We start from the raw sequence: 8,227 nt of genomic DNA, 5'->3' as shown, positions 1-8,227 counted from the left end.
AGAGGTGCTCCTCACTTTCCAGACAATGGGGAGTGCTGGGCAGAGGTACTCCTCACTTCCCAGACAATGGGGGGTGCTGGGCAGAGGTGCTCCTCACTTCCCAGACAATGGGGGGTGCTGGGCAGAGGTGCTCCTCACTTTCCAGACAATGGGGCGGAGGTGCTGGGCAGAGGTGCTCCTCACTTCCCAGACAATGGGCAGCCAGGCAGAGGTGTGGAGCTGAATTTTTGTTTGTTTGTTTGGTTTTTGAGACGGAGTCCCACTCTGTCGCCCAGGCTGGAGTGCATTGGCGTGATCTCAGCTCTACTGCAAGCTCTGCCTCCCGGGTTCACACCATTCTCCTGCCTCAGCCTCCTGCCGCGTAGCTGGGACTACAGGAGCCTGCCACCACGCCTGGCTAATTTTTTGTATTTTTAGTAGAGACAGGGTTTCACCATGTTAGCCAGGATAGTCTCTATCTCCTGACCTCGTGATCCGTCTGCTCAGGCCTCCCAAAGTGGGAGTTGGGTTTCTAAACAGGTTAATTGCTGTCAGTTAACCTAATCAATACTTAGTGTCTAAGTTACTTAATCTCTTCAATTTTATTTCTTGTTTTCTATGTCAGGAACAAGCCAGAATACAGCATTTATTTTTTCATTCATATCACCATTCTTTTATCCAATCTTCTTCGAAAGTTTACCACATAGTTACTATTTTTTGTTAATCTTACTGGTGAGAACACTGAGGCTCAGAAATTTAATGATTGCCCCAGGTCACTCAGTCCATAAGTAGCATAGCAGGAATTTGAATGCTGTCTGTTCACCTGTGAAACTGTCCCTGCAAATTTTAGAAAATGAATCAGGGAAGAAGGAGTGGGGAGAAAGGGAACTGAACCCAACTTGCAGCACGCTCAGCATTCACCATGAGGGAAGCCTGCTCTCTGACCTGCTTCCTCATAACTGTTTGGTGCTGATTGCCTCAGAATCACATAGACCCTGTTCCAAGATTACAGTTCCACTTAACTGCTCTGTAATTAACAACTTGAACCTTAGAAAACATTGCCCACTTGGGATGCTGTACTAGTCCATTTTCATGCTGCTGATGAAGACATACCTGAAAGAGAGTAATTGATACAGGAAAAAAGGGGTTTAATGGACTTACAGTTCCACGTGGCTGGGGAGGCCTCACAATCATGGCCGAAGACAAGGAGGAGCAAGTCACCTCTTCCATGGATGGAAGCAAAGAGAGAGCTTGTGCAGGGAAATTTCCCTTTATAAAACCATCAGATCTCATGAGACTTATTCACAATAAGTTTCTCTTTGCCTGCTGCCATCCACGTAAGACATGACTTGCTCTTCTTTGCCTTCCGCCATGGTTGCGAGGCTTCCCCAGCCAGGTGGAACTGTAAGTCCAATTAAACTTCTTTCTTTTGTAAATTACCTGGTCTCAGGTATGTCTTTATTAGCAGTATGAAAACAAACTAATACATATGGCTTTTAGGTTAAGTCATGAAAATAGAAGGCATTGTTCTCTCTCATCACTTACTCTGGGAAAATCTAGCTGTATTTCAGCAAGACACTCAAGCCCATGTAGACAAAACAAAACAAACAAACAAAAAACACAAATGCATACTCCTATCAAAAGCCAGTGAAGAACTGAACCCTCCTTCCAAATTCCATGTGCAAAATCAACTAGGAAGTGAACTCATTGATACTATTGAATAAGCATCCCAGACTTAGTAAGATTGTTTTTGTCCTGGTAGAGATACAAATTACTTCTATTTGGTAGAACAGATAACACCCCCCAAAATATGTCATATTGAATATTAGTCAGTTTTTGTGTGTAACTCATACATCATATGTTAATGTTGCTATTAGTCAGTTTTTGTGTGTAACTCATACATCATATGTTAATGTTGCTATTAGTCAGTTTTTGTGTGTAACTCATACATCATATGTTAATGTTGCTTTTATATACTAGGCTTCAAAAATGTTCTTTAAACCAGTCATACCACGTTACTGGTTCTTAAGTAGTAATTAAAAAGAAATTTATACGGGTTTAAATTTGATATATTTTTAGAGTCATAATTTTATGATTTAGAAAATTATACTTCATAACCTACTTGCATAAATTAAATAAAATTAATCCCTATCACTTATTTAAATATAAGACTAGGAGCTATTTCCCCTGTCAAGATTGTGTTTTTAAAGTAGTACTGTTTTGAGTAATTTACTTGATGCCAACCCTGTCCCTTGACAGTGTGATTCATTTCAACACAGCTGCAACTCTCTAAAACAGACATGAGTATTGCCCAAGTTCCTATGATAAACTGGGCTCTGAAATGTTAAGTAACTCGCCCAAGTTCTCACTGTCAGTTAAGTAGCAGAACCAGGATTAACCACTAGCTATAACACCAAAGTCCATGTACATTTCATTAAGCCATGATGCCTCTGAAAAATAGCCAGATCTGAATTTTTGCTTTCACGGAAGAATAGAACCAGCCGGGTGCAGTGGCTCACACCTATAATCCCAGCACTTTGGGAGGCCAAGGCAGGTGAATCACTTGAGGTGAGGAGTTTGAGACCAGCCTGGCCAACATGGTGAAACCCAGTCTCTACTGAGAATACAAAAATAAGCCTGGCGTGGTGGTGCACGCCTGTAATACCAGCTACGCAGAAGGCTGAGGCAGGAGGATCACTTGAATCTAGGAGGTGGAGTTTCAGTGAGCTGAGATTGTGCCACTGCACTCCAGCCTGGGTGATGAAGCGAGAGTCTGTCTCAAAAAAAAAAAAGACAAAAAAGCAAAAAAGAATAGAGAATCAGCAGAATCAGCAGAGGCTGACTTGGTTGGGATTCCATCATCTGCATTTTCTCACTGCCCTGAAGTGGTGGGAATTAACACAAAACACATGCATCTCATATATGTCTGATATCACTAAGCAATCTGACACATTTCCCATTTGTTAAAACTGTTCTCAACATGAAACCACTACCAATCAAAAGTGGATGAAAACAATTTTCTTCCTCATTCTAGAGTCTCAAAATTATTGCTGTTTCCTCTTGGGAACAGAATGACATTTCAGGTCTTATAATTCTCCAGGTTAGGCTAAACTCAGATTTCCAGATTCAGGTTAAAAATGAAGATTCAGATTTTGAAGATTGTTTTTCAGATTCAAGTAGCCCTAAAATAGTCCATAATATTTTGACTTTGACATTTTCCCCCAGACCATTAAACTCTAACTCAAAAAATCATGTCCGTTGTATCTGTCATGTGATTCTGAGTCGCAGTATAATTCTGACAGATATTTCCCAAATTCAGGGCAAAATAACTTAGATTTTACATTTATAGGGAGATCAGGAGCTCCAGACATTCTGCTCCTATGCAAAATTAATATTATTTATGGCTTCTTAATAATTAGGGAGAGAAGAGAGGCCAGGATTCTGGGATAACGTGGCTCACATCTGTAATCCCAGAACTTTGGGAGGCTGAGGTGAGCAGATCACTTGAGGTCAGGAGTTTGAGACCAGCTTGGCCAACATGGTGAAACCCTGTCTCTACTAAAAATATAAAAATTAGCCAGGTATGTTGGTGCACGCTTGTAATCCCGGCTACTTGGGAGGCTGAGGCAGGAGAATCACTTGAACCCAGGAGGCGGAGGTTGCAGTGAGCAGAGATCATGCCGTTGCACCCCAGCCTGGGAGACAAGAGCAAAACTCTCTCGACAACAACAAAAATAACAAAAAACAAACAAACAATAAATAAAAAATGTGAAACTCCATCTCACAAACAAAAAAAGACAAAAAGAAAAAATAAATATATAATTAGGGAGAGAAAACACTGAAGTCTGAACACAAGAAGCGAAGTGACTTCATCCTACTCTGAATACGTTTGTCTTTACTCATATTGTTGGATCCAAAGCTCACACTGCTTGCTGCACAATAGTCAGTAAGTTGAGAGACAAGGTGTTGATGACACAGAATTGTTCTCAGCCTGTTTGCTGGACTCACAGCAGGGGGCACCCTGTCTACTCTGCCTGCCACACTCAGCCCCTGGCAGGAGGGAGCATGTGTGTGAGTGAGTGCAGGGCCTGATCAGCCCCTTTGAGGGCTAACACAGGAGCAAACTCTGTGTGGGGCCTGCAGCCAGACCAGGAATGTCACCCCCAAGGGGAATGCTGCAGGGTCCAAGTAGTGGTGTCTGTGATCCTGAAGCCCCAGATGGGGTGTTACAGTGTACTAATTAACTCTTTTAGTTCCACCATCCACAGTCCAATGGGCAGCAGTGTGTTATCAGCTCAGCCAACCTCTTGCCCCACTCTAGCCCATGACTCTGAGACTGGCGTGGCTCTGGGGCTGGCTTGGCCCTGCTGCTGCTTCTGTCATGTGGGGTGGCTGCCCTCCACTGGTGCCAGCAAGGGAAGAGGGCCAGTGTTACATCCTTCCTGGGTATCTGCCTTTGATGGCTCCCAGGCTCTTGTCCTGTGTCCAAGAAGAATGAGGTCATGCTGACAATTGAAGGGTGATGAGAGCAGAGAATTTTACTGGGCAACAAAACAGCTCTCAGCAGAGAGGGGATGGGAAGGTTGGGTCGTCTCTTTCCTGAAGTCAGGTGGTCTCAGTGTGGCTGAGTCTGGGGCTTTAATAGGCACAGGAAAAGGGAGTACATGCTGACTGATTTGTGAATATGCAAAAAAGATTAAAACAAAGGTAGCACTCAAAGGTGGGCACAGTGTAAAAGCAATTAGGGAAAGGTAGGTATATGTAAAATAGGTGAAGGGTGGGAATTAAAGGAAAGTGTGTCAAATGGGAAGACAGGCTCTGAACCCGGTACATGGATTTGATTTGTAGCTTGGCGTTCAAGCTTTAAATTGTCTTTTGCTTGAAGGTGGGGTTTCACCAGGGACCCACCCTTGTCTGCTTAGGATTTCTCTGCCTCCTGCCTCTATTGTTGGGGCTAGAAAAGCTAGTTTATTTCAGACAGCCAGCAAACTGAGAAGCTAGTATACTAATGTCCTGAAGGACCACCTTAAAAGGCGTGACTTCCAAGCTTCTTTATATTTTGGGGAAGGGGAATCAAGGAGGGGCTTGAGATCAGAGGGTAACAGGTGACCACAGACATCAAAGCATTGGCAGGAGCCTAAGGGGGTTGTGAAGCCTCTTTGCCCTTGGTCAGGTCACAATGCTCCTATAAACATTTAACATACCATGGTTATTTATGTGTATGGCCCTCTTTATCTCCTCAGGGGTGAGTTTTTGTAAGTGGCTATTATCATCCTTGCTTTAAACTATAAACTAATTTCCTCCCATCATTAGCTTGTTCTACATGTAGCAATGAACAAGGACAGTTAGCTTGTGAGGTTAGAAACAAGATTGATTTAGCTGTGTTAGATTTCTCTCACTGTTACAGTGATGTGGGATACAAGAAGTTAGGTCCCCAAATAATGAGGAGATTCAAGTTTCCAACATCAGCACCCTCACAAGTGGGTTGTAAAGCTAATGGTGGCATGACTCTTCCCAAGACTTTGGGTCCCATGTTAGTTACACATTTCCCCTGTATCCATTGAGCCAGATGCTAAAGCTGATCTTTTTGCATCAGGGATGGACTCAGAGATTTCAGAACCAGACCTTTGAGTCAAGAGTCAAGAACGCTCCCAATCACCAAATATAATCATATTTTGAACCTTCAGTTGTACCTTCTGAGTTCCTCTACCACAAGGTTAGCCTGGTATGATTTTTAAAACCATAATAACAAGTACACTTCATAATCACTGCCTAATTGCAGCCATTTCTTTGCCAGGAAGTCATATATTGTCTTTCTAAGGCATACTGATAAGCCCATTCACACAGGATTAAATACTCCCATCCCAAAATGGCTATTATGCTTGACAGACTGATTAGCAAGTATAGGGAGATGAAAACTACAATCTGAGTAAATTGGATGCTTTAAAATTCACCAGAAGGATGCTTTTAATTACACTCACAAGTCTATAGTCTACATATATTTTTCTTCAGTAAAATAGATTGCACATATATCCAATGCAATTTCTGACTAATAATGCTTAATAGGGGAATATCAAGCCCTCAACTTGTATTATTCTTATTTGTATTAAATCATCACTTAAATGTTTTTTCTAATTGTTTTCCCAGCTTTATGGCCAGGAAGCTTTTCTACACCACAAGGGAAATGCTGTTCCCGCACTAGTTGAAAATATACTTGCCCTGGCTGGGTGCAGTGGCTCATGCCTATAATCCTAGCACTCTGGGAGGCCGAGGCAGGTTGATCACTTGAGCCCAGGAGCTTAAGATGAGGCTGGGCGACATGGAAAGACCCCCATCTCTACAAAAGAATAAGAATCCCCTGTGTTTCAATATAATACTCTTAGATGAAAGTATAGGGTTAAATTTTTGTTGCCTGGGGTAGGCAAAGCTGTCTTAGAGGCAACATTAAAAGTACAAGCAAGAGAATATTTTGTTAGTACCTGTCTTCCTGATGTGCGTCTAGTCTAGGTTGTTTTTCTTGTTGTTGCTATTGAGAGGAGAAGTCTTCTTCTGATCGAAGGTTTTTCTCAGTCCAAGGGTTCGTGGTCTTATGGTCTTCAAGGAATGAAGCCGTGGACTGCAGTGGCGAGTGTTACAGCTAGATTAGAGAGTGTGCAGCGGCAAGATTTATTAAAGCAAAAGTGAAAGTAAAGCTTCTTCATGGTGGAAGGGGACCTGGAAGGGTTGCTGTTTCTAGCTTGGGTGTCTTATGCTTATATCCCCTTATGACCCCTCCCCTCTTCCTTTTTCTGTCCTATAGAATTAGCTTATTTCTACCTGCTTGTGGGCCGATGGGCCTAGTTGGTTAAAAACATCAGGCTGCAGCTAGAACTTAAACTCCCTGTATGATTGGTTCAAGTTTCAATCCCTTAGCTTGCAGCTATGAGTCATTTTGGCTTAGGGGAAATTCCTCTTTGATTGGTTGAAGTTTCAATCCCTTAGCTCGCAGCTATGACTGACTTTGGCTTAGGGGAAAGTCTCCTTAGGGAAGTGCCTATTGACCCAGGAAGTCCAGCCAACTTAGCCACTTAGTCCCTCATTATAACTCTTCCCATTTAACTGAATGAACCACTCCTTTTTTAAAAAATCATCACTTTTTTTTTTTTTTTTCTTAGAGATGGAGTCTTACTCTGTTGCCCAGGCTGGAGTGCAGTGGCAAGACCTTGCTTGGCTCACTGCAAGTTCTGCCTCCTGGGTTCATGCCATTCACCTGCCTCAGCCTCCTGAGTAGCTCAGACTACAGGCACGGGCCACCACAGCTGGCTAATTTTTGTACTTTTAGTAGAGGTGGGGTTTCGCCGTGTTGGTCAGGCTGATCTCAACCTCCTGACCTTGTGGTCCACCCACCTTGGCCTCCCAAAGTGCTGGAATTACAGGCGTGAGCCACCACACCTGGCCTGAAAATCACCACATAGTTTTAAAGCACTATTTGTCTCAGGACATTGTGGGATTTCAGTGATGAACTGGATTTAGTTTTTAGGTTGAACAGGAAACATCAATAGATTTCTCGGTTTTCAAGTCAGTGTAGATCTCCCAAAACAAAAATAAATGTGGCATTGGCTCTAAGGGCAGGGCCTGGCTCTTTCCCATACACTAGTCCAGGCTATTCTGTAAATGGTTAACACAGCTCCAGGAGGAGATTGCCGATCCAGAAACACCAATTCTGTTAAATATAGAAAGCAAATTTCACACTTGGGTTTTTGAGATCCTATAGAGTATGGCTTCGCCATTCTAATCTCTTGGAGAGCGGGGAGATGTGGCAGGAAGAGACTGCTGCACAGAAGACTCATAGGCTGACAACGATGTGTGAAGACGACCTGCAGATGAATATGCAAAGAAGAGTGTGTGGAGACCACCAGCAGAGGACTGAATTAGGACAAGCAATCCGGAAGGGTGCAGGCACTGGTTTGGCTGCCACGAATCTGAAATCCATACAGGAATTCAGAGGAGAGAAACACGTTGCTAGAAAGACCAGTTCAGGGATAGAGGGAGGCAGAAGTGAATCTTCAAAGACAAGAGCTAAATTTTCAGCTGTAAGAAAGGAAAGATATTATACTGAGGTGCCTTGACTCTGATGGTCATAGGTAAGTCATTAATTCATTACTTCATTCATTCATCTGTTCATTCATGCAGATTGTAGTGGTGGCACACAGGAGTTTAGTTTCAGACATATTAATTTAGAGATGCATATTAGATGTCTAACTGGAGA

At 42.9% G+C, this 8,227-nt stretch overlaps 1 long non-coding RNA gene across 1 annotated transcript in view; it reads right to left on the bottom strand.

Moving 5' to 3' along the window:
- Positions 1 to 6,643, bottom strand: part of LOC105516281 — a 39,378-nt gene extending 32,735 nt beyond the window's left edge. The window contains exon 1 of the long non-coding RNA XR_001002464.1: positions 6,459 to 6,643. This is a non-coding gene — a long non-coding RNA (uncharacterized LOC105516281). The remainder of the gene's footprint in view (positions 1 to 6,458) is intronic.
- Positions 6,644 to 8,227: the final 1,584 nt, after the last annotated feature.

The sequence above is a fragment of the Colobus angolensis genome, unplaced genomic scaffold (genome assembly GCF_000951035.1).
Source record: "Colobus angolensis palliatus isolate OR3802 unplaced genomic scaffold, Cang.pa_1.0 Scaffold28, whole genome shotgun sequence".
Lineage (NCBI taxonomy): Eukaryota > Metazoa > Chordata > Mammalia > Primates > Cercopithecidae > Colobus > Colobus angolensis.
The sequence above is the reverse complement of the archived record's forward strand: the minus strand, read 5'-3'. Positions and strand labels throughout refer to the sequence as shown.